The sequence below is a fragment of the Solanum lycopersicum genome, chromosome 2 (assembly GCF_036512215.1).
Source record: "Solanum lycopersicum chromosome 2, SLM_r2.1".
Classification (NCBI taxonomy): Eukaryota; Viridiplantae; Streptophyta; class Magnoliopsida; order Solanales; family Solanaceae; genus Solanum; species Solanum lycopersicum.
The window spans coordinates 44,657,085-44,683,147 of NC_090801.1; the positions used below are offsets into that span (position 1 = coordinate 44,657,085).

A 26,063-nucleotide genomic window follows, 5' to 3' on the forward strand; every position below is an offset into this window, starting at 1 on the left:
GAAGAAAAGTTGGAAAAACTGTTTGACAGGCGCTGGGGCGCCGCACCTACCAGAGCCCTTCAGGATAGACCCTATCTATCAGGCTCTGGCGCAGCGCGCCAAAGCGCCTGAGGACAGTGTCTGTCCGTCGGGCTCTGGCGCCCTGCGCCTCTCAAAGCGCCCCTGGAGATCTCATTTCTCCCCCATCTTTTTGTACTACTTCCTAAGTGATGTACCTATTATTCCGAGTTGATTCCAACACTCGGTAACGACCCTTTTGGTCGTTTAAAGTGCTAAAGCCTTATATTTCATAAATTTTTTTTGTTGGGTTCTAATTGGCTATGGACTATTCATAATTAAAATTATAAAATTAGTGGGGTAATTTTAATAATTTATATACTTGGTGGTTAAAGAATATAACATTAAAATTAATAGTGGACCACTTTTATAACTCTTATAATTAGTATATTTGATTAGGGTAGAGGATAATTTGTAGAATAATAGAAACCGATATGAATAAAGAGGAAGAAACCGACAACGGCTTCAGGTGAGAAACTTATCAAACTTTCAATATGTTTAGATTCTTACTTATAATAATTTATATAGTAATAATGTAATGGTTAGATTTATGATGATAAGGTTGCATGATTACCGGTGAAATAAAGAATACTATTTGATCTTTAGACGATTACTTTATAATGTCGAATTAAGAACATCCTTTTGTTAAATATTTTAAGTTCAATATTTCTTTGGACAAGTAAATAATTCTTGCTGGAGGGAATGAATTTTATCAATTTAATATTGTATGTAAAGAAATTAGAATGAAAGTTGGGAAACAGTAATAGTTGGACGATTAGGGATAGCGTATTGGGATTAACATTTGGAGATGAGATGAAAATTGACAAATAGCTAATAATTGCCATGATGATGGCAATGATTGGATAAGAATGCCTTAAATAATTGATTATTAATGAGTGTAATAAGTTCCATTCAAGCAGAAAATGTTGCATCCTAGTGAGTGATATTAATGCCGGGGAGTATATATCGGTGTTTGATGTTGAGATTCTTTTTATATATTATCCCATTGTAATTTAAGTTTAAATTTATTGAGATAAGTAATTAAATATTAGGTGTATTAAATTGTTTGAATACTATAAAAGTTATGATAATTGGAGAAATTGAGACTTATCCATAAGTTGGAACATTAGGAAATTTATTATACAATTAGGTAAGTTCTTGGGTTTAGGCATAGACATATAATAATATAACTGTTTGTAGACTCGTTAATATATAAATTATGCATGTATACTTTATAGATTAAAAACGTTCAGAGGCGTTAAGGAAAGGAAAGGCATTGGAGAAGTAGTTGTCTTGACTTCGATTATTCGGTGGAAGTAGGTTATGGTTTATTTCTATTTGATAGAATAACTCTCAATTGCGATTGATATGTATTAAGTGATATTGTAAAGTCTCCTATATACTTGATGGTGTGGTTGTATGTCTTGATTGTATGGTTGTGGTTAGCCTAAAATTATGAGACTGTTGAATTTCTAATCTTGAACCCTCTCTATTAAAATGACGCCTTGAATAAAGAAGGCTTGATGAAATTAAATAATGAGATAATTGGATCGGAGTATCCCGTTCCGAATGGTATTATTGGATCGGAGTGTCACGTTCCGACACAGTATTATGGGATCGGAGTGTTACGTTCCGACATGATATATGGGATCGGAGTGTCACGTTCCGACAGTAACATTAAAGGAAAGGAATCTTGAAGTAACTTAATATACTTAATCTTAAATAACCTATTTTTCAAATGAGTATGGTGTGGAGGCAGGAGTCCTCATAGGTGTGCTTGATGTTGTGATTGATGGTGTACCTATTATGGTGTTGTTGTCACTTGTTCATGTGTTTGTTGTTTGCCACCTATTAAGTATTGTAGTTAATTTTATATTATTATTCAATATATATTGATTTCTATTTTGAGTTGACCGATGATACCTACTCAGTACGTGTTCCTTGTACTGACCCCTACTTGTATTTTCTTCTTTGTTATTTTGTGGAGTGCAACAAGTGTACAATCAACTTCGACTCGCCTTCAGCTCTAGCCAGTCTCCAGCACATCAGAGTTCAGGGTGAGCTATTATTTCTAGCTCGTGCTGGATTCTCTTATTCACGGCTTGATGTCTTTGAATTTTGGACATAGACCATTTTTTGCTTATTTTGGTTTCTTAAATACTCTTAGACTTGGTAATTTGACGATAGATGTCCTTGATGTGATGACTTCCAGATTTTGGGAATAATGAATGTTAAACTTTAGAAGCTTATTTAATTGGTTACATTAATAAGTTTTGGATCTTCCGCATTATTTTTGTTATTCATAGTTGATCTATTGGTAAATATTGGGGTTCAAATTTTTTAGTTCACTCACCTAGGAGGTTAAGTGTGGGTTCCACTCACGACTCATTTTGGGTCGTGACAAACTTGGTATCAGAGTGTTAGGTTCGCTGGTCTCATCACACAAGGAAAAGTCTAGTAGAGTCTTGAGGAACGGTATGGGGACACTTTTACTTTTCTTCGAGAGGCTATAGGACTTTAGGGAAACTTCATTCTTTCTTTCTTTCGTGCTATTACTTGGATCCAATTGGTATCTAGGTGATACAAATTGGTATCTGAACTTCTCACTTTATTTCGCAGATGGTTAGAACTAGAGCAATAATTGTGCCAAGACCAACTCCGGCAAGACAGGGTGCGTCTGAGCCAACCATTGGGGTTGTAACTCGAGGAGGAGCAGTGGAAACAGGCCGTGGTAGAGGTCGCAGGAAGACGCCCACTAGAGGCAGAGGACAAACACCTGGTCTAGCAAGGAATAGAGTAGTGACTCCTCCACCGACTGATGAGGTAGTGAGAGAGGGTGAAGAAGGGGAAAATGAGCAGATTCAGGATAAGGAAGTACCACCCCAGCCTACCCTAGAGATGATTAATCAGGTTCTTTTAGCGAGTTATCTGATCAGGGCCAGACACCTCCAGTGTTTTCTGCACTAGCACCTCATGTTCAGGGAGAACAATATGCAACTGTTGTGGCTCCCCGCATGGATGCATCACCGGAAGTAGGCATGTTTCCTCGATTGACTACAGGGTCTATAATGGTAGGTGATCAGCATGACCTTTTCATTAGGTTCTTAAAGTTGAAACCTCCAGTCTTCAAGGGTGCTGAATCTGAAGATGCCTATGATTTTCTGGTTGATTGTCATGAGCTGCTACATAAGATGGACATAGTAGAACGATTCGGTGCTGAGTTTGTGACCTACCAGTTTCAGGGGGATGCCAAAATGTGGTGGCGGTCGTACGTTAAGTGTCAACCAGCAAAGCACCATCCTATGACTTGGGCATCATTTTCTAACTTATTTATGGAGAAGTATATACCCCGAACATTGAGGGATAGGAGGAGAGATGAGTTCCTGAGCTTAGAGAAAAGAAGGATGTCTGTTGCTGCTTATGAGGCTAAGTTCGTGCACTATCAAGGTATGCCACTCAGCTTTGCTTCAGTCCACAAGAGCGGATTCACCGCTTTGTGAAAGGACTAAGGTCAGATTTGCAGATTCTAGCCTTACAGGTAGCTGCTGCAGCAAAATCCTTTCAGGAAGTGGTTGATTTTGTGATAGAGGTAAAGGGGGTGAAGCCAGATGACTTTACCACGGGGTAAACATTTCAGAAGTTTTGTAAGGGAGGTGATTTTAGTGGTTCTTACTCCAGAGGGCAGAGTTCACGAGGTTACCCAGCCCGTCCTATTCAGTCTTCATTGCAAGCTTCAACTGGGGGTCCATCGCAGACCAGTCAACCTTTTTTTGATTTTGGAGGTTATCTCCAGACTTTTTCATTTTCACAAAGACCTATACTTTACTCCAAGAATTGTTATGGATGTGGAAAGGCTGGACATATTAGGAAATATTGTCCAAAACAGAGTTACAGAACCCAGTAGTTAGAGGTAGAGGTGGTCATGGTAGAGGCTGCCATTTTGGAGGACGTGGTGGCCAAGGTAATGGTGGTTACCAGTTCAGTCGGGGTGGCAGTCAACTTGGAACTACTACAGCTCAGCTTGGTAGGGGCAATGGACACACAGGTGATAGGGCCCATTGTTATGCCTTCTGTGGGAAGTCTGAAGCAGAGACATATGATGTTGTTATCATAGGTACTCTTTTGTCTCTGATTGTATGTCTTCTGTATTGTTTGGTCCTGGATCCACATTTTCATATATATCTTCCTCATTTGCTACTGGTCTTGATTTATATTTGAATTTTCTTGACATGCCTATTCGTGTCTACTCCTATGGGTGAGTCTCTGATAGTTGAGAAGGTGTATAGGTCATGCCTTGTGACTTTTATGGGGAGCAATACTTATGTAGATATGAATATTCTAGAGATGGTTTATTTTGATGTAATTCTGGGTATGGATTGACTTTCTCCAAATTTTGCAATCTTAGATTGTAATGCTAAAACTGCGACATTGGCCAAGCCTAGGACAGATCCGCTAGTGTGGGAGGGTGACTATATTTCCACTCTAGTTTGTATTATGTCCTTCTTTCGTGCTAAGAGGATGGTGAGTAAGGGTTGTTTAGCTTTCTTGGCATATCTCAGGAATGATACTTCCAAAGTACCTTCGATTGTGTATGTTTCGATAGTTTAGGAGTTTCTGGGTTTTTTTTCTGCAAACCTTCCTGGTACGCTACCGGTTAGGGATATTAATTTTTGTATTAATATGGAGCCGGGTACTCGCCCCATTTCCATTCCCCATTATGGAATGGCTCTAGCAGAGTTAAGGGAGTTAAAGGCCCAACTTTAGGAGTTGTTAGGTAAAGGTTTTATTAGACCGAGTGCATCCCCTTGGGGTGCTCCTGTGTTATTTGTGAAGAAGAAAGATGGAAGTTTTCGGATATGCATAGACTACAAGCAGTTAAATAAGGTAACTATTAAGAACAAGTGTCCCATTCCTCACATTGATGATTTGTTAGATCAGTTACAAGGTGCTTGTGTCACTAAAAAATTGATTTGAGATCCGGTTATCAACAATTTAAAATACGGGTAACAGATGTGCCAAAGACTGCTTTCCAAACCAGGTATGGGCATTATGAATTCTTAGTAATCTCTTTTCGGCTTAAGAATGCACCCGCTGCTCTCATGAGCCTGATGAATGGGATTTTTAAGTCATATCTTGACCTCTTTGTTACTGTATTTATTTATGATATACTGAAAGAGCAGGAAAGAACATGAGGAACATTTGAGAATTGTATTGGAGTTGTTAAGGGAGAAAATGTTTTACGCCAAATTCTCCAAGTGTGAGTTTTGGCTCGATTTAGTGTCCTTCTTGGGGCACGTGGTTTATAAGGATGGAGTGATGGTGAATCCTTCTAAGATTGAAGCAGTGAAGAGTTGGGTAAGACCTACTAATGTTGCAGAGGTAAGGAGCTTTGTCGGTTTAGCTAGCTACTACCGTCAATTCGTCAAGGGATTTTCTTCTATTGCTTCGCAGCTGACAAATTTGACTAAGCAGAATGTTCCATTTGTATGGTCGGATGAATGTGAAGAAAGTTTTCAGAAACTCAAGACCTTGTTGACTACTGCACCAATTCTTACCTTGCTAGTGGAAGATAAGAATTTTACTGTTTATTGTAATGCATTTTATTCTGGTTTGGGTGCAGTACTAATGCATGAGAGGAATGTGATTGCTTATGCTTTGAGGCAATTGAAAGAGCATGAACGTAACTATTCAATCCATGATTTGGAGTTGGCTGCAATTGTATTTGCATTAAAGCAATGGAGACATTATCTATATGGGGTCAAGTGTGAAATTTATACAGATCATCATAGTTTACAATATGTCTTTACTCAGAAAGATTTGAATTTGAGGCAGCGGAGGTGGATGGAACTATTGAAAGACTATGATATTACTATTTTGTATCACCCAGGAAAAGCTAATGTTGTGACAGATGCTTTAAGTAGAATAGCAGGGAGCATGGGTAGTTTAGCCCACTTTTAGGTTTCTAGACGCCCATTGGCTTGAGAAGTTCAAACTCTTGCTAATGACTTTATGAGGCTTGAAGTACTAGAGAAAGGAGGATTTTTGGCCTGTGTGGAGGCAAGATCTTCTTTTCTTTGACAAGATTAAGGGAAAGCAGTTTGTTGATGAGAAGCTGAGCCGAATTTGAAATATGGTATTGCGAGGAGAGGCTAAAGAGGCAGTAATTGATGAAGAAGGCGTCATAAGGATTAAGGTAAGGGTATGTGTGCCCCGTGTGAATGATTTGATCCACAATATTCTTACAGAAGCTCATAGTTCAAGGTATTCTATACATCTTGGTGCAACCAAGATGTATCGTGATCTAAAGCAACATTTTTAGTGGAGTAGAATGAAGCGTGACACTGTTGATTTTATTGCCCAATGCCTGAATCGTCAGAAGGTAAAGTATGAACACCAGAGGACCGGAGGGACACTTCATAGAATGCTCATTGCTGAATGGAAGTGGGAAAGAATTGTAATGGATTTCGTAGTTGGTATTCCAAAGACATTGGGCAAGTATGATTCTATTTGGGTAATTGTTGACAGGTTAACTAAGTTTGCTCACTTCATTCCGGTCAAGATGACTTACAATGTAGAGAAGTTAGCCAAACTCTATATCTCAGAAATTGTTCGATTGCATGAAGTTCAACTTTTCATCATATCAGATAGAGGTAAGCAATTTATTTCTATGTTTTGGAGGACCCTACATGTTGAATTAGGTACTAGATTGGATCTTAGTACTGCATTTCACCCTCAGACCGATGGGCAGTCTGAGCGAACAATTCATGTGTTGAAGGATATGCTTCATGCGTGTGTGATAGATTTTGGTGGTCATTGGGATAAATTCTTACCCTTAGCAGAGTTTTCGTACAACAATAGTTATCACTCAAGTATTGATATGGCCCAATTTGAGGCACTGTATGGGAGGAGATGTAGGTCTCCCATTAGTTTGTTTGATGCATTTGAGGTTAGACATTGGGGTACTGATCTTCTGAGGGAATCATTAGAGAAAGTGAAATTTATTCTCGCAGCTCAGAGTAGGCAGAAGGAATATGCAGATAGAAAGGTTAGGGACTTGGATTTTATGGAGGGTGAACAAGTCTTGTTGAAGGTTTCACCGATGAAAGGTGTGATGCGGTTTGGTAAGCGAGGTAAGCTCAGTCTGAGGTATATTGGTCCATTTGAAGTTCTGAAGCGCGTGGGGGAGGTGGCCTATGAATTGGCATTGTCTCCAGGGTTGTCAGGAGTGCACCCGGTATTTTATGTGTCTATGCTGAAAAAATACCATGGTGATGGAAATTATATTATTCGTTGGGATTCAGTTCTTCTTGATGAGAATCTGTCTTACGAGGAGGAACCTATTGCTATTCTAGATAGGGAAGTCCGCAAATTGAGATCAAAAGAGATTGCTTCTATCAAGGTTAAGTGGAAGAATCAGTCAGTTGAAGAGTCCACTTGGGAGAGTGAGGCTGATATGCATGAAAGATATCCACATCTTTTTACCGATTCAAGTACTCTTTCTCACCCTCGCCTTTTTTTTGGTCATTTGAGGACGAACGATGAGTAAATTGGTATCTATTGTAATGACCCTTTTGGTCGTTTCGAGTGCTAAAGCCTTGTATTTCATAAAATATTTTTTGGTGGGTTCTAATTGGGTTTGGACTATTCATAATTACAAGTATGAAATTGTGGGTAATTTTAATAATTTATGTACATGGTGGTTAAAGAATATAACATTAAAATTAATAGTGGACCACTTTTATAACTTTTATAATTAGTATATTAGATTAGGGTAGAGGATAATTTGTAGAATAATAGAAAGCGGTGTGAATAAAGAGGAAGAAACCGACAACAGCTTCAGGTAAGAAACTAACCAAACTTTCAATATGTTGAGATTGTTACTTATATAAAATCATATAATAATAATGTAATGGTTAGATTTATGATGATAAGGTTTCATGATTACCGGTGAAATAAAGAATATTATTTGATCTTTAGATGATTATTTTATAAAGTCAATTTAAGAACATCCTTTTGTTTAATACTTTATGTTCAATATTTCTTTGGACAAAGTAAATAATGCTTGCTGGAGGGAATGAATTTTATCAATTTTATAGTGTGTGTAAAGAAATTAGAATGAAAGTTTGGCAACAGTAAAGTTGGATGATTAGGGATAGCGTATTGGGATTAGCATTTGGAGAGGGGCTGAAAATTGACAAATAGATAATAATTGCCATGATGATGGCAATGATTGGATAATAATGTCTTAAATAATTGATTATTAATGAATGTAATAAGTTCCATTCAGGCAGAAAATATTGCATCCTAGTGTAGTGATATTAACGTCGAAGAGTATATCGGTGTTTGATGTTGAGATTATTTTTATATATTATCCCATTATAATTTAAGTTTAAATTTATTGAGATAATTAACTAAATATTAGGTGTATCACATTGTTTGAATACTATAAATGTTATGATAATTGGAGAATTGAGACTTATCCATAAGTTGGAACATTAGAAAATTTATTATACAATTAGGTGAGTTCTTGGGTTTAGGCATAGACATATAATAATATAACTGTTTGTAGACTCTTTAATATATAAATTATGCATGTATACTTGATAGATTAAAAACTTTGAGAAGCGTTAAGGAAAGGAAAGGCATTGGAGAAGTAGTTTTCTTGACTACGATTCTTCGGTGGAGGTAGGTTATGGTTTTTCTATTTGATAGATAAACTCTCAATAGAGATTGATATGTATTAAGTGATATTGTAAAGTCTCCTATGTACTTCATAATGTGGTTGTATGGCTTGATTGTGTGGTTTGTGGTTGGCCTAAAATTATGATACTGTTGAATTTCTAATCTTGAACTCTCTCTATTAAAATGACGCCTTGAATAAAGAAGGATTGATGAAATAAAATAATGAGATAATTGGATCAGAGTATCACGTTTTAACATGGTATTATTGGATCGGAGTGTCACGTTCCGACACGGTATTATAGGATCGAAGTGTTACATTTCAACACGATATATGGGATCAAGAGTGTCACGTTTTGACACAATAACATTAAAGGAAAGGAATCTTGAATTAACTTAATATACTTAATCTCAAATAACCTATTTTTCAAATGAGTATGGTGTGGAGGCAAGAGTCCTCATAGGTGTGGTTGATGTTGTGATTGATGGTGTACCTATTATGGTGTTGTTGTCACTGGTTCATGTGTTTGTTGTTTGCCACCTGTTAAGTATTGTAGTTGATTTTATATTATTATTCAATATATATTGATTTCTATTTTGAGTTGACCAATGATACCTACCCAGTACGTGTTCCTTGTACTGACCCCTACTTGTATTTTCTTCTTTGTTATTTTGTGGAGTGCAACAAGTGTACCATCGACTTCGACTCGCCCTCAGCTCTAGCCAGTCTCCAGCACATCAGAGTTCAGGGTGAGCTATTATTTCTAGTTCGTGCTGGATTCTCTCATTAACATCTTGATGTCTTTGAATTTCGGACATGTATCATCTTTTTTCTTATTTTAGTTTCTTAAATACTCTTTGACTTGGTAATTTGACGATAAATGTCTTTGATGTGATGACTTTCAGATTTTGGGGATAATGAATGTTAAACTTTAAAAGCTTATTTAATTGTTTACATTAATAAGTTTTGAATATTCCGCATTGTTTTTGTTATTCATAGTTGATCTATTGGTAAATGTTGGGGTTTAGATTTGTTTGTTCACTCACCTAGGAGGTTAAGTGTGGGTTCCAGCCACGACTTGTTTTGGGTCGTGACAACTCTAAAGTACACGTAAACATCATCAAATCATCCATAAACATGAGATCATGATCCCTGAATCCATAATCCAATTCAAGGGAAGTTAAGATCAAAGTCAAAGAAGTTTAGAGTTAAGTATAAAAGTTAAGAAGCAAGTCAAAGTAAGTTCATAAAGCATTCAAGAGTCTTAAACAAACATTTTAACTTTGTGTTAAGGTTCAAGAAATGAGTTGAGTAAAGATTTGAGTTAAATTCTCAAAGTCTACAAGGGAACTAAGTATAAGGGAACTACGTATCCCCTAAGAGTTAAGTTTCAAGTTAAGCAAAGAGTAACAATTTGAGTTCACTTCTCAAGAGTGATAAGGGAACTAAGTAGTCCCTAAGAGTTTAAACAAAATATTTTCAAACTTTTGAGAAAGAGAGGTAGCTAGATTTTCACAGAGCCTATGACTAGTTTTAGTAAAATAAAAAGGAAACTATGATTTCCAAGAAAGTTATTGAAGCTAAGTTTGAGCAATTATCTCAAACTAGAGAAGAAGTTGCTTTAAAGACATATGAACTGAGTATTTTGGAAGTAGTATTGAGAACCGATATGGTGATGCGAATTCATATTAACTCAAGTCTCCATGAAACATGTAGCCAACATGGACAAATAAAGGATCATACATTTTAGATGATTCATTAATGCTTTTTAACATAGACTAGTAGATCCACTTAGTAGTTCAGCATCTAACTGACGACAAGGTATAGAGCGGTCCTCTTGCAACGTGAGGTAATACGTTGTGCATCACTTAGGCTCATAGTGATGGTTGTCGGTTAGAGAATATCCCACAGAAATTATATTACTTTTATATATAAGTAAATTTGAGTTTATTATTGTTTTATCTTTGATGAGCTAAGTGTTTACACAGTTTTACAAGCTTTCTTTATATCGCATGTGTCCTTACTACTTTATATTGTGTTGTTATTTTATGAGTTGAGCGGAGCCAAGGTAGGTTCATTCTTGATCCTTTCAAGCTTAGTAGTTGTTGTTTAACATTCCAACTCGCATACTTGTACATTCAATATACTGATGTCAGTTGGCTTGCATTATTTTATGATGCAGATACACGTAACCAGGATCAGCACGCAGCGCTTCGTTGATCCAGTTTGAGCATCCAGAGTCAGTGAAAAGTCTCCTTGCATTCGGAGGACTCCTTTGATTTCTTTCTGTATTCCTTTTATAAAATGTGTGGTTTGTCCCAACATTCATCATAGTAGTAGTAGAGGCTTCATAGACAGTCAGACAGTTGAGGTTTTAGTCTCTTTATTCTACATGTCTGGTGTGTTAATTTTGAGACTTAAGTGTCATTTTGGCCAAGATGATTATTTAAAGTATTCACTTATGAGAATGATCCATCTTTATGATCGACTTAAGTTAAGTCTTCCGCTGAGTTAAAAAAGTTAGTTCAACGGTTCGCTCAATGCTAGAAATGGCCATTGGATGCCGATCACGTCCAGGGTGTAGACTCCGAGCGTGACAACAAAAGCAATACACTAATCGTTTATACCTATTATTATTAGAGACGTATATAGAGTCATATTTAGAAAAGAAAATCTTAGTCATTTATTTTGTTAAATGACACATGTCACCAATCAAAAGGGGAATGGAGGGACTAAATGAAACAACTAGTAGAGGCGAGCCGCATCCTACTTGAGCACATATAAACTATTTAACTAGGTATAGGTTATTCTTTTAGTTACTGGTTCTTTTATTTCTTAAAAGATACTAATAAAATTAATTAACCAAAAATGTATAATATTGATTCAAATTATAATTATTTGAATCAATTAAAATAGTTTTAAAAATAATTATGGTAAAAAAAACTCAAAACAGGGGAGATAAATATTATACTGTAAATTACAAAGAGAGATTAGTCAAATAAAGGAAGATTCCTGAAACATCCTTAAAGTTTTTCTTCTTTAGCTCTGAAAAGTAGTGGCTTTTTTCATGAAATAAATAAATGAAAGATAGTTTTAATTTTCAATACTTGAACTTAAAATAAAAGGTGATTTAATTAATTACAAAAATCAATTTAAAACGTTTGTATGGTAAAATCCAACAACGGTCAATGTTTTTTATATATACATATATATATATATATACCGAAACAACAGAATGATACCCCTATTGCTTTTATAATGACGTTAAAAGAAAATTAAGGTTGAAAATATTATATTATAAAATTGGATTTCTTTAGTTCACTAATCAATGCCGAGAAAAATGTAAAAATTAATAAATCAATCTATTCCCTCATTGATACGTTGAAAGTAATAGTAAAATTAATAATGAACAAAACTAGGGAATGAGATATGAAAGACAGGGAAGGTTAAAATTATATGTTTTCATAAATTTACGCAGAACAAATTGCAATTTATATTGAGTTTAAATAAATATTTTCTAAAAATTGTAATTTATGTGGGGATGATTTACGAGAAATCAAGCTATATGGGGTGGGTGGATTGAGGTCTTTATAATTTTAGGTGGATTTTCTTCGTATCTATCTCATCCCGTCTTATTTGTCATCTTAATTTAAACTACAAATAAAGGATATTTAAGTAAGAACAAGAATTAAATTTCACTTAGAAGTTATAACCAACACAATTTTTGGTTGGTTTATTGTCATCTGCCTCTTTTAATGGTTAAGCAATTTAAATATTGTCGGAAAGTAAAAAAGGAAACCTGGATGGAGAATTTTAGATAAAAAATGAATAAAACGTAAAATAGTAAAACAAAAAATAAAAAGAAAAGAGAAACGAAAATGGCCCGACACAAGGAGGACAACTACGAAGGAATATTAGCTGATTTGGAATTATGTGTCTTATTCTGGAAATTGTTCTTCTTACGCTTAAGTGAGAGAGCCTTCTTCAGTTTGTGCCAGACCATCAACATTTTTTTTCTTTTACTTTGGAGAATGATGAGAAGCAAAGAGAGAAAGTGCAAATGAATGATTTTTTTTGTGAAATTCAATGTCAATGGGTTCTACATGTGTGGTAAGAAGTGGAGGCTTGTGATAAATACATATAGGGTTGAGTAATTTTAAAGATAATATAACATTAGATTAAGTAATGCGCGAATTTCAAAAAAATATTATAGTGTCCTTGACGTCACTAAACTAAAGAAGGGCTTTCAAAAATTAATTAACTTTTTTCTTTTGTAAAAATTTCAGAGTTAATATTTATAATATCCTTGGCATTCAATTGTTAATAAAAACTAGAAAGAAATTATTAACATTATTTAAACCAAACATTCCATGAGTTATATGTGTTGGTTGGTAAGTAGTTAATTCATTATTTACTTATTTGAAAAGAAAATAGATAAATAATTCGCTAATATTAAATTATATATTATTGATAGAATGATATAATTTTAATTTAACAATTTAAGCTATAATTATTATGCTTACAAGATATTAATTATACAGATTATTTTACATACTAGTCATGGGCACGTGCGTTGTACGTGTATCCCATATTTAATCAAAACTTAGGTGGATTTTCTGTGCAACTATCCCCCCCCCCCTCCTCATTTCATCTTAATCAAAACTACAAATAAGGGTAATGACGTAAGAATAATAATAAAATTTTACTTAGAAGTTAGAACCAACACAATTTTTTATTGGTTAGTTGTCATCTGCCACTCTTAGTGGTGAAGCAATTTAATTATTGTCGGAAAGTAATACGGGAAACATGCATGGAGAATTTTAGACAAAAAAAAAAGGAAAAAACATAAAATAGTAAAACAAAAAAATAAAAAGAAAGGATAAATTAAAACGGTCCTTGGATGAGTACGTGTGGTGGGGCTGGTAAACAAAACAGGAGGACAGGAACGAAGGAATAACAACTAATTTGGAATGGCGTGTCTCATTTTGAGAATATTCTAATACTTGAGTGAGAGCGTCTTCTTCAGTTTGTGCCAGACCATCAACATTTTTTCTATTACATCAGAGAATGATGAGAAGCAAAGAGAGAAATAGTGCAAATGAATGATTTTTTTGTGAAACTCAATGTCAATGGGTTCTGTATACATGGTAAGAGGTGGAGTATTGTTATAAATACATATAAAATTGAGTAATTTTAGGTATAATCTAACATTAATTTAAGTAGTGCACAAATTTCAAAAATTTATTATAGTGTTCTTGAGGTCAATGATATAAAGAAGGGCTTTCAAAAAATTAAACAATTTTATATTTTGTTAAAATTTAAGAGTTCATATATATAAAATCCTTGGTATTCGATTAGTAATAAAAACTAGCATGAAATTATTTTACGATATCTAAACCAAACATTCCCCAAGTTATATGTGTTGGTTGGTAAGTAGTTAATTCACTATTTTCTTATTTGAAAAGAAAAAAGATAAATAATTCCCTAATGTTAAGTTATATTAGTATTGATAGAATGGTAAATTCATAATTTTAATTTAACAATTTAAGATATAATTGTTATGCTTACAAGATTTTAGTTTTATAGATTATTTTAAATACTAGTCATGGGCACGTGCGTTGCACGTTTATCCCATAGTTAATCAAACTTAGGTGAATTTTCTCTCCAATTATTCCGCCCCGTCTCATTTGTCATCTTAATTAAAACTACAAATAAAGGTTACTTAAGTAAGAAAAAGAGTTAAATTTCACTTAGAACCAACACAATTTTTTGTTGGTTTGTTGTCATCAGGCACTCTTAGTGGTGAAGCAACTTAAGGATTGTCGGAAAGTAAATGGGAAACATGGATGAAAAATTTTAGATAAAAAAAGGGAAAACACGTAAAATATTAAAAAAAAGATAAAAAGTAAAGAGAAATGAAAATGACCCTTGGATGAGTATGTGTGGTGAAGCAGGTAACGACACAAGTAGGACAACGACGAAGGAATAGCAGGTGATTTTGAATGGTGTATCTCATTCTGTTAATTATTATTTTTACGTTTAAGTGAGAGCGCCTTCTTAAGTTTGTGTCAAACCATCTTCATTTTTTTTCTTTTTCTCCGGAGAAAGATGAGAAGCAAAGAGAGACAGAGTGCAAATGAATGATTTTTTTTTGTGAAATTTAATGTCAATGAAATTTATCTATATAGTAAGAAGTAGAATTTTGTGATAAATACATATAGGATTGAGTAATTTTACAAATTATTCAACATTAATTTGAGTAATGCACAAATTTCAAAAATTTATTACACTGTCATAGTGGTAAAATCTTTTCTTATATAAAATATTAAGAGTTCATATTTATAAAATTCTTGGTGTTAAATTATTTTTTAAAAAAACTAGCAAGAAATTATTTTTACGATAATTGAACTAAACATCTCCTGAGTTATATGTGTTTGTTGGTGAGTAGTTAATTTATTATTCACTTATTTGAAAAGAAAAAAGATAATAACTCACTAAAGCTAAGTTCTATTATTATTATTGTTAGAATGGTGTATTAATAATTTTAATTTATCAATTTAAACTAAAATTATTTTGCCTACAAGATTTTAATTATATAGATTATTTTACATACTAGTCCTGAGCATGTGCCTGTTGCACGTGTGTCCCATGCTAAATTGTGTGGAGTTATATATATATATATATATATATATATATATATATATACACACTTGAACATGTATGTATCTCACGCATCCCATACTTAATAAAAAATTTGGTGGATTTTCTCAGCAACTATCCCGGCCCCCTCATTTCTCATTTTAATCAAAACTACAAATAAAGGGTAATTAAGTAAGAACAATGATTAAATTTCACTTAGAAGTTAGAACCAACACAATTTTTTGTTGGTTAGTTGTCATCTGCCACTTTTAGTGGTGAAGCAATTTAACTATTGTTGCAAAGTAATACTGAAAAAATGCATGGAGAATTTTAGACCAAAAAAAAAGGAAAAAATATAGAACAGTGAAAAATAAATAAAAATAAAGGATAAATGTAAACGTCCCTTGGATGAGCACGTGTGGCGGGGGACCTTGGATGAGTACGTGTGGTGGGAACCTAAACAACAAAGGAGGATGGCTACGAAGGAATAACAACTGATTTGGAATGGTTTGTCTCTTTCTTAAAATTGTTATTCTTACGCTTAACTGAGAGCGCCTTCTTCAGTTTGTGCCACACCATCAACATTTTTTTTCTTTTAATTTTGAGAATAATGAGAAGCAAAGAGAGAAAGAGTACAAATGAATGATTTTTTTTGTGAAATTCAATAACAATGGGTTCTGTATACATGGTAAGAAGTGAAGTCTTGTGATAATTACATATAGGATTTATTAATTTTAGAGATAATTTAACATTAGTTTAAGTAATGCACGAATTTCAAAATATTATCATAGTGTCCTTGAGCCCAATAATATAAAGAAGTTCCTTCAAATAATTAATTAATTTTTTTCTTTTGTTAAAATTTAAGATTTCATATATATAAAATCCTTGGTATTCGATTATTAATAAAAACTGCCAAGAAATTAATTTAAGATATTTGAACCAAACATTCCCTGACTTATATGTGTTGGTTGGTAAGTACTTAATTTATTTACTTATTTGCAAATAAAAAAGATAATAACTCACTAAACTTAAGTTATATTATTATTGATAGAATGGTATATTCATAATTTAAATTTATCAATTTAAACTAAAATTATTTTGCCGACAAGATTTTAATTATATAGACTATTTTACATACTAGTCATGGGCACGTGCGTTGCACGTTTATCCCATATTTCATCAAAACTTAGGTGAATTTTCTCCGCAACTATCTCGTCCCAAATCATTCGTCATCTTAATCAAAACAACAAATAAAGGTTACTTAAGTAAGAAAAAGAATTAAATTTCACTTAGAACCAACACAATTTTTTGTTGGTTTGTTGTCATCTGGTTTAGTGGTGAAGCAACTTAAGTATTGCCGAAAAGTAATGGGAAACATGGATGGAGAATTTTAGATAAAAAAAATACGTAAAATATTATAAATAATAAAAAGAAAAGGGAAATGAAAATGACCCTTGGATGAGTATGTGTGGTGAAGCAGGTAAACGGCACAAGGACGACAACGAAGTAGCAGGTGATTTTGAATGGAGTATCTCATTCAGTTAATTATTATTCTTACCCTTAAGTGAGAGCGCCTTCTTAAGTTTGTGCCAAACCATCTTCATTTTTTTTATTTTTCTTTAGGGAAAGATGAGAAGCAAAGAGAGACAAAGTGCAAATGAATAATTTTTTTTTTATGAAATTTAATGTCAACAGTTTCTATCTATATAGTAAGAAGTGGAATCTTGTGATAAATATATATAGGATTGAGTAATTTTAGAGATTATTTAACATTAATTTCAGTAATGCATAAATTTCAATAACTTATTACAGTGTTATTGAGGTTAAATTTTTTCTTACACAAAAAATTGAGAGTTCATATTTATAAAATCCTCGGTGTTAAATTATTTTTAAAAAAATTAGCAAGAAATTATTTTACGATAATTGAACTAAACATTCCCTGAGTTACATATGTTTGTTGGTGAGTAGTTAATTTATTATTTACTTATTTGAAAAGAAAAAAAGATAATAACTCACTAATGTTAAGTTTTATTGTTATTATTGTTAGAATGGTCTATTTATAATTTTAATTTATCAATTTAAACTAAAATTATTTTGACTACAAGAATTTAATTATATAGATTATTTTACATACTAGTCCTGGGCGTGTGTGTTGCACGTGTGTCTCATTCTAAATTGTGTGGAGTTGTTATATATATATATATATATATATATATATCCTCATATGTCATTTTAATCAAAATTACAAATAAAGGATAATTAAGTAAGAACAATAATTAAATTTCACTTAGAAGTTAGAAACTTAGAACCAACACAATTTTTTGTTTGTTAGTTGTCATCTGCAACTTTTAGTGGTGAAACAATTTAATTATTGTCGCAAAGTAATATAGGAAAAATGCATGGAGAATTTTAGACCAAAAAAAAGGAAAAAATGTAAAATAGGGAAACAAAAAATAAAAATAAAGGATAAATGAAAACGGCCCTTGGATGAGTACGTGTGGTGGGGGCCCTTGAATGATTACGTGTGGTGGGGCTCATAAACAACAAATGAGGACGACGATGAAGGAATAACAACTGATTTGGAATGGTTTGTCTCATTCTTGAAATAGTTATTCTTACGCTTAAGTGAGAGCGTCTTCTTCAGTTTGTGCCACACCATCAACATTTTTTTTCTTTTAGTTTTGAGAATGATGAGAAGCAAAGAGAGAAAGAGTACAAATGAATGATTTTTTTTTGTGAAACTCAACGTCAATGGGTTCTGTATACATGGTATGAAGTGGAGTCTTGTGATAAATACATATAGGATTTAATAATTTTAGAGATAATTTGACATTAGTTTAAGTAATGCATGAATTTCAAAATTTTATCATATTGTCCTTGAGCCCAATAATATAAAGAAGGGCCTTCAAAAAATTTATTAACTTTTTTTTTTGTTAAAATTTAAGAGTTCATATATATAAAATCCTTGGTATTCAATTATTAATAAAAATTACCAAGAAATTATTTTAAGATATTTGAACCAAACATTCCCTGAGTTATATGTTTTGTTGGTAAGTAGTTACTTATTTGCAAAGAAAAAAGATAATAACTCGCTAAACTTGAGTTATACTATTATTGATAGAATGGTATATTCATAATTTAAATTTATCATTTAAACTAAAATTATTTTGCCTAAAATTAGTTGGGCACGTGCATTGCATGCGTGCATGCGAAATTGTGTGGAGTTATTACAACGATATATATATATATATGCTTGAAAATGTATGCATCTCATGTATCCCATACTTGATCAAAACTTAGGTTAATTTTCTCTGCAACTATCTCGTCCCACCTCATTTGTCATCTTAATAAAAACTACAATAATTAAATTTCAATTAGAAGTTAGAACCATCTCAATTTTTTGTTGGTTAGTTGTCATCTTCCACTTTTAGTGGTGAAGCATTAATTATTGTCCGAAAGTAATACGGCAAACATGCAAGGAGAATTTTATACCAAATAAAGGAAAAAACGTAAAATAGTAAAACAAAACATAAATAGAAAGGATAAATAAAAAGGGTCCTTGGATGAGTACGTGTGGTGGGGCTGGTAAACGACACAGGAGGACAGCGACGAAGGAATAACAACTGATTTGGAATGGTGTATCTCATTTTGGGAATTGTTATTCTTACGCTTAAGTGAGAGGCCTTCTTCAGTGTGTACCAGACCATCAACATTTTTTTTTCTTTTACTTCGGAGAATGACGAGAAGCAAACAGGAAAAGAGTGCAAATGAATGATTTTTTTTGTGAAATTCAATGTCAATGGGTTCTGTATACATGGTAAGAAGTGAAGTCTTGTGTAAATATATATAGGATTGAGTAATTTTAGAGAAAATTTAACATTAATTTAAGTAATTCACGAATTTCAAAAAAAAACTTAGTGCCCTTGAGGTCTATAATATAAAGGAGGACTTTCAAAATATTAAATAATTTTTTCTTTTGTTAAAATTTAAGAGTTCATTTATATATAATCCTTGGTATTCAATTAGTAATAAAAACTAGCAAGAAATTAATTTACGAGATTTAAACCAAACATTCCCTGAGTTTATGTGTTGGTTGGTAAGTAGTTAATTTATTGTTTACTTATTTGAAAAGAAAAACATAATAACTTGCTAAAGTTAAGTTATATTATTATTGATAAATGGTATATTTATAATTTTAATTTATCAAGTTAAACTAAAATTAGTTTGCTTACAATATTTTAATTGTATTGATTATTTGACATACTAGTGATGGGCATGTGCGTTGCACGTGCGTCCCATGCTAAATTGTGTGACTTATTTTATCAAAACTTAGGTGGAGTTTTTCCGCGACTGTCCATCCTGCCTCACTTGCCTTCTTAATCAAAACTATAGATAAAGGGTAATTAAGTAAGAACAATAATAAATTTCACTTAGAAGTTAGAACTTACGCGCACAATATTTTATTGGTTTGTTTTCATCTTCCATGCTTAGTGGTGAAACAATTTATATATTTTCATAAAGTAAAACGGGAAACATGGATGGAGAATTTTAGACAAAAAAAAAAGGAAAAAAGGTAAAACAAAAAAATAAAATAAAGAAGAAATGAAAATGACCCTTGGTTGAGTAAGTGTTGAAGGGCTGGTAAACGACACAAGGAGGATGGCGATGAAGGAATAGCAGGTGCTTTGAAATGGTGTGTCTCATTCTGGAAATTGTTATTTTTACGCTTATATGAGAGCACCTTCTTTAGTTTTACCAAACCATCAACATTGTTTTTTTTTCTTTGGAGAAAGATGAGAAGCAAAGCGAGAAGAGTGAAAAAGAAGGTTTTTTTGTGAAATTCAATGTCAATGGGTTTTATATGTATGGTAAGAAGTGGAGTCTTGTGATAAATACATATAGGATTGAGTAACTTTAAAGATAATTTAACATTTATTTGAGTAATGCAAGAATTTCAAAAATTTATTATAGTGTCCTTGAGGTCAATAATATAAAGAAGGGCTCTCAAAAATGAATTAATTTTTTTATTTTGTAAAAATTCCAGAGTTAATATTTATAAAATCCTTTCTAATCAATTATTATTAAAAACTAGAAATAAATTATATTAAGATATTTAAACCAAGCATTTCCTGAGTTATATGTTTTGATTGGTAAGTAATTAATTCAGTATTTACTAATTTTAAAAGAAAAAAGATAAATAATTCACTAATATTAATTTATATTATTATTCAGAGAATGTTATATTCATAATTTCAATTTATCAATTTAAACTAAAATTATTATGTTTACAAGATATTAATTATATAGATTATTTTATATACTAGTCATGGGCACGTGCGTTGCACGTGTATCCCATGCTAAATTATGTGGAGTTGTTATAACGATATATATAGAGTTATAGTCGAACATGTATGTTGCCCATGTATCCCATACTTAATCAAAACATAGGTGGACTTTCTCCGCAACTATTCCGCCCCGCATCATTTCTCATTTTAATCAAAACTACAAATAAGGGTATTTCAGTAAGAACAACAATTAAATTTCATTTAGAACCAACACAATTTTTTATCGGTTTGTTGTCATCTTCTACTCTTACTGGTGAAGCAATTTAAATATTGTCGGGAAGTAAAATGGGAAACATAGATGGAGAATTTTAGACTATAAAAAGGAAGACACATAAAATAGCAAAACAAAAAATAAAAAGAATTAAGAAATGAAAATAACCCTTGGATAAGTATGTGTGGTGGGGCTAGTAAATGACACAAGGAGGACGGCGACGAAGGAATAGCAGCTGATTTGGAATGGTGTGTCTCATTCTGGGTATTGTTATTCTTACGCTTAAGTGAGAGTGCCTTCTTCAGTTTGTGCCAGACCATCAACATTTTTTTTCTTTTTCTTCAGAGAAAGATGAGAACCAAAGAGAGAAAGAGTGCAAATGAATGATTTATTTTTTATGAAATTCAATGTCAATGGCTTCTATCTATATTGTAAGTAGCGGAGTGTTGTGATAAATACATATAGAATTGAGTAATTTTAGAGATAATTTAATTAATTTAAGTAATACACAAATTAAAAAATTTATTACAGTGTCATTGATGTCAATAATATAAAGAAGAGCTTTCCGAAAATTAATTAATTGTTTTCATATGTAAAAATTTAAGAGTTCATACATTTAAATACATGGTATTCAATTATTAAAACAAAATAGCAAACAAATATTTTATGATATTTAAACCAAAATTCCCTGAGTTATATGTGTTGGTTGGTACGTAGTTAATTTATTTATTTATTTATTTGAAAAGAAAAAAGATAATAACTCGCTAAAGTTAAATAATTGTTATAAAACTATTAAATAAGAAGAAGAAGCTAGAGACAAAAGAAGAGAAGACTTGTTATTTCTCTTAATGAATGAATTTACAATGAAGAGGAGCACTCTATTTATAGGAGAAATCTAACTTGGTCCCCAAGTAGGAGGACTCTTTAATCATATCCTAAAAAGGATTCCACATGATAGACATTCACTATAATACAAATACTTTATAACACTCCCCCTGAATGTCTAATTCATAAATGGTGTGCCTCGTCAAAAACCTTACTAAAAAAAACTTTAAGAAAAGAAAAACTCTAGTAAAGGAAAAGAGTACACATATCTATTAATACGCATCTAGGCTGCCTCATTAAAAACCTTACAAGGAAAACCCAGTGGGACAAAACCTCGTAAGGGAAAAAGAGTACAACGCGTATTTACTCCCCATAATGAGAACATTAATCTAGAGACTTGAATCTTCGCATTCCAAGCTTGTGCATCATCTTCTTGAAAGTTGCAGTTGGTAGAGACTTGGTAAATAGATCAACCACATTGTCACTTGAACGAATCTGTTGCACATTTATATCACCATTCTTTTGAAGTTCATGTGTATAGAAAAGCTTCGGTGAAATATGTTTTGTTCTATCTCCTTTTATGAATCCTCCCTTAAGTTGTGCTATGCATGCTGCATTATCTTCATATAAAGTGGTGGGTACTTTATCACATTTCAAACCACATTTCTCTCGAATGAGATGTATCATAGACCTTAACCACACACATTCTCTACTTGCTTCATGAATAGCTATTATTTCAGCATAATTAGATGAAGTGGCTACGATGGACTGCTTTGTAGATCTCCAAGATATAGCAGTCCCCCCACATATAAACACATAGCCTGTTTGGGATCGAGCTTTGTGTGGATCAGATAAATATCCTGCATCAGCATAACCAACAAGATTTGGGCTACAATTAACAGAATAAAATAAGCCCATATCAGTTGTCCCTTTAAGATATCGCAAAATGTGTTTGATCCCATTCCAATGTCTCCTAGTAGGAGCAGAACTATACCTTGCTAACAAGTTAACCACAAAAGCTATATCAGGCCTTGTAGTGTTAGCAAGATACATTAGTGCACCAATTGCACTAAGATACGGTACTTCAGAACCAAGAATTTCTTCATCCGTTTCTTGAGGTCGGAATGGATCCTTATTCACATCAAGTGAACGAACAACCATCGGAGTACTTAATGGATGCACTTCATCTATACAGAATCTTTTCAACACTTTTTCTGTGTAGGCAGATTGATGAACAAAAATACCATTTGTCAAATGCTCAATTTGCAAACCAAGACATAATTTTGTTCTTCCCAAATCTTTCATCTCAAATTCATTCTTTAAATAATGAATTGCCTTTTGAAGCTCTATTGGAGTTCCAATAAGATTTATGTCATCAACATAAATGGCAAGTACAACAAATTCCGATATTGTTTTCTTTATAAAGACACATGGACAAATTGCATCATTTGTATAACCTTCCTTACATAAATACTCACTAAGACGGTTATACCACATGCACCCAGATTGCTTCAAACCATATAATGATCTTTGCAATTTAATTGAATACATTTCTCGAGATTTTAAATTACACGATTTAGGCATCACAAATCCTTTAGGAATTTTCATGTATATCTCATTATCAAGTGATCCATAAAGGTAGGCTGTAACCACATCCATCAAATGCATTCCAAGTTGCTCATGGACTGTGAAACTAATGAGATAACGCAATGTTATTGCATCCATAACGGGTGAGTATGTCTCTTCATAGTCGACGCCAGGCCTTTGAGAAAATCCTTGTGCCACAAGGCGTGCTTTATACCTTTGTATTTCATTTTTCTGATTTCTTTTTTGCACAAAAATCCATTTGTAACCAACAGGTTTAATACCATTAGGTGTTTGAACTATAGGTCCAAAAACTTCACGCTTGGAAAGTGAATTCAACTCTGATTGAATTGCTTCTTGCCATTTTGGCCAATCATTTCGTTGTCGACATTCTATAACAGATTAAGGTTCATGATCCTCATTATCTTGCATGATATTTGTTGCAACATTATATGCAAAGACATAATCAACCACTATTTCTGATCGATTCATATTAGTTTCAACATCTTTTAAATTTATGGATAGTTCATTATTTCCTTGAGTTTCAAGTTCATTGACTCTTTCATGAATATCAGACTTATTCAAATTTTGAACTTCCATATGAGATTCTTTCATAGTGTCATCTTGACATTTAATCTTTCTTTTTCTAGGATTTTGATCCTTAGACCCCAATGGTCTACCACGCTTTAGGTGTGTTTTTGACTCATTAGCTATGACACTAGTAGATGGTCCTTTAGGGACATTCTCTGCAGGAATATGTGATTTAGTAATCCTTTTCAAATTTGTAAATGCGTCTGGCATTTGATTTGCAATTTTCTGCAGATGAATAATCTTTTGTACTTCTTGTTCGCAAGTAGAAGAATATGGATCAATATGAGACAATGGTAAATTTTTCCACAAAATTTCTCGTTTCATTTCACTATTCTCTCCCCCTAATTTTGGGAAAAATGTCTCATCAAACCGACAATCTGCAAATCTAGAAGTAAACATGTCTCTAGTCAATGGTTCAAGATAGCGTATAATGGAGGGTGACTCAAACCCAACATATATTCCTAACCTTCTTTGAGAGCCCATCTTAGTGCAGTTTGGTGGTGCCACACGCACATATACAACACTTCCAAAATTTTTTAGATGGGATATATTAGGTTCTTGACCCATAACCAATTGCAATGGAGAAACCTTATGATAACTTGTCGGTCTGAGACGAATAAGTGTTGCAGCATGCAAAATTGCATGTCCCCACACAGAAGTGGGCAACTTAGTTTTCATAAGCAATAGTCTTGCTATTAATTGCAAACGTTTAATTAATGATTCAACGAGACCATTCTGAGTATGAACATGAGCAACGGAGTGTTCAACTCTTATCTCAATTGCTAAACAATAATCATTAAATGATTGGGATGAAAACTCTGCATCATTATCAAGACGAATGGACTTAATCTGATTATCAGGAAAGTGTGCCCTTAACCTTATTATTTGTGCCAATAATTTTGCAAATGCCAAGTTACGAGATGACAATAGGCACACATGAGACCATCTAGAAGACGCATCTATTAGAACCATAAAATATCTAAATGACCCACTAGGTGGGTGAATAGGTCCACAAATATCCCCATGTATACGTTCCAAGAACGCAGGGGACTCAATCTTAACTTTCATTGGTGATGGTCTCACAATTAACTTGCCTTGATAACAAGCAATACAACAAAATTCACCATCTAAAAAACTTTTAGGTCTTTTAGTGGATGTCCATTCGAATTTTCTATAATTCGTCTCATCATTATTGACCCAGGATGTCCTAGACGATCATGCCAAAGTACAAATGTATTGGAATCAGTAAAATTGTTATGTACTATAAAATGTGCCTCAATTGCACTAATTTTTGTCCAATACAAGCCAGAAGATAAAGCATGGAACTTTTCTATAACACATGTCTGCCCAGAGACATACTTGGTGATACCAAGATATTCAAGATTTATTTCATCCATTGATTGGATATGATAACCATTTTCACAGATATCTTTAAAACTCAACAAGTTTCTCTTAGATTTTGGAGAAAACATAGCATTATTAATGATGAGTTTAGTTCCCTTGGGCAAAATTATAGTGGCTCTTCCAAAGCCCTCAATCATATTAGTACTACCAAAAATTATAGTAACATTTATTTTTTCCCATACTTAAATGAGAAAAATATTTCTTATTTTTGAATATCGTATGTGTTGTACCAGAATCAATCAAACAAATATCTTCATATTTCGATGATATGTTCTTAGAATTATTCATATCTTCATATGAAATGGCATACACAAAATAAATATATATTAAATATTAGTGTTGTCAAAAGGGTACAATATATTCAAAGGAATAAATTAATGATTAAATATTAGAAATTGAGCCTTAATTTATTGTTTACTCTAAATAAAAAACGAGTTGTTTGGAAAATAAAATAAAATCATTATTTAATCATAGTTAATAACAGACTACATGTTTTTAACATTAGATCAAGTTAAAGACCTAATATAATACAAACGCGTGATAAAGTTTAGTATTTGACTAACTCTATCATATTAGAATCATATAAATAAAACAATGAAAAATATATATTATTTTATTAAGAATTAAGGAACAAGCTAATGAACGACTAATCTAATTTAAAATACTAATATTCATGCAAACAACTATCGTTACATGAAATATATTAATAAATACTACAAAAAAAATA

The 26,063-nt window shown here is 32.7% G+C and overlaps 1 long non-coding RNA gene across 1 annotated transcript; it reads left to right on the plus strand.

Annotated features, from left to right (window-relative positions):
* Window positions 1-482: 482 nt before the first annotated feature.
* Window positions 483-9,679, plus strand: LOC138341707 (uncharacterized). Its single transcript, XR_011214567.1, has 2 exons — window positions 483-526; window positions 9,417-9,679. It is a non-coding gene; the product is annotated as an uncharacterized lncRNA (long non-coding RNA).
* Window positions 9,680-26,063: the final 16,384 nt, after the last annotated feature.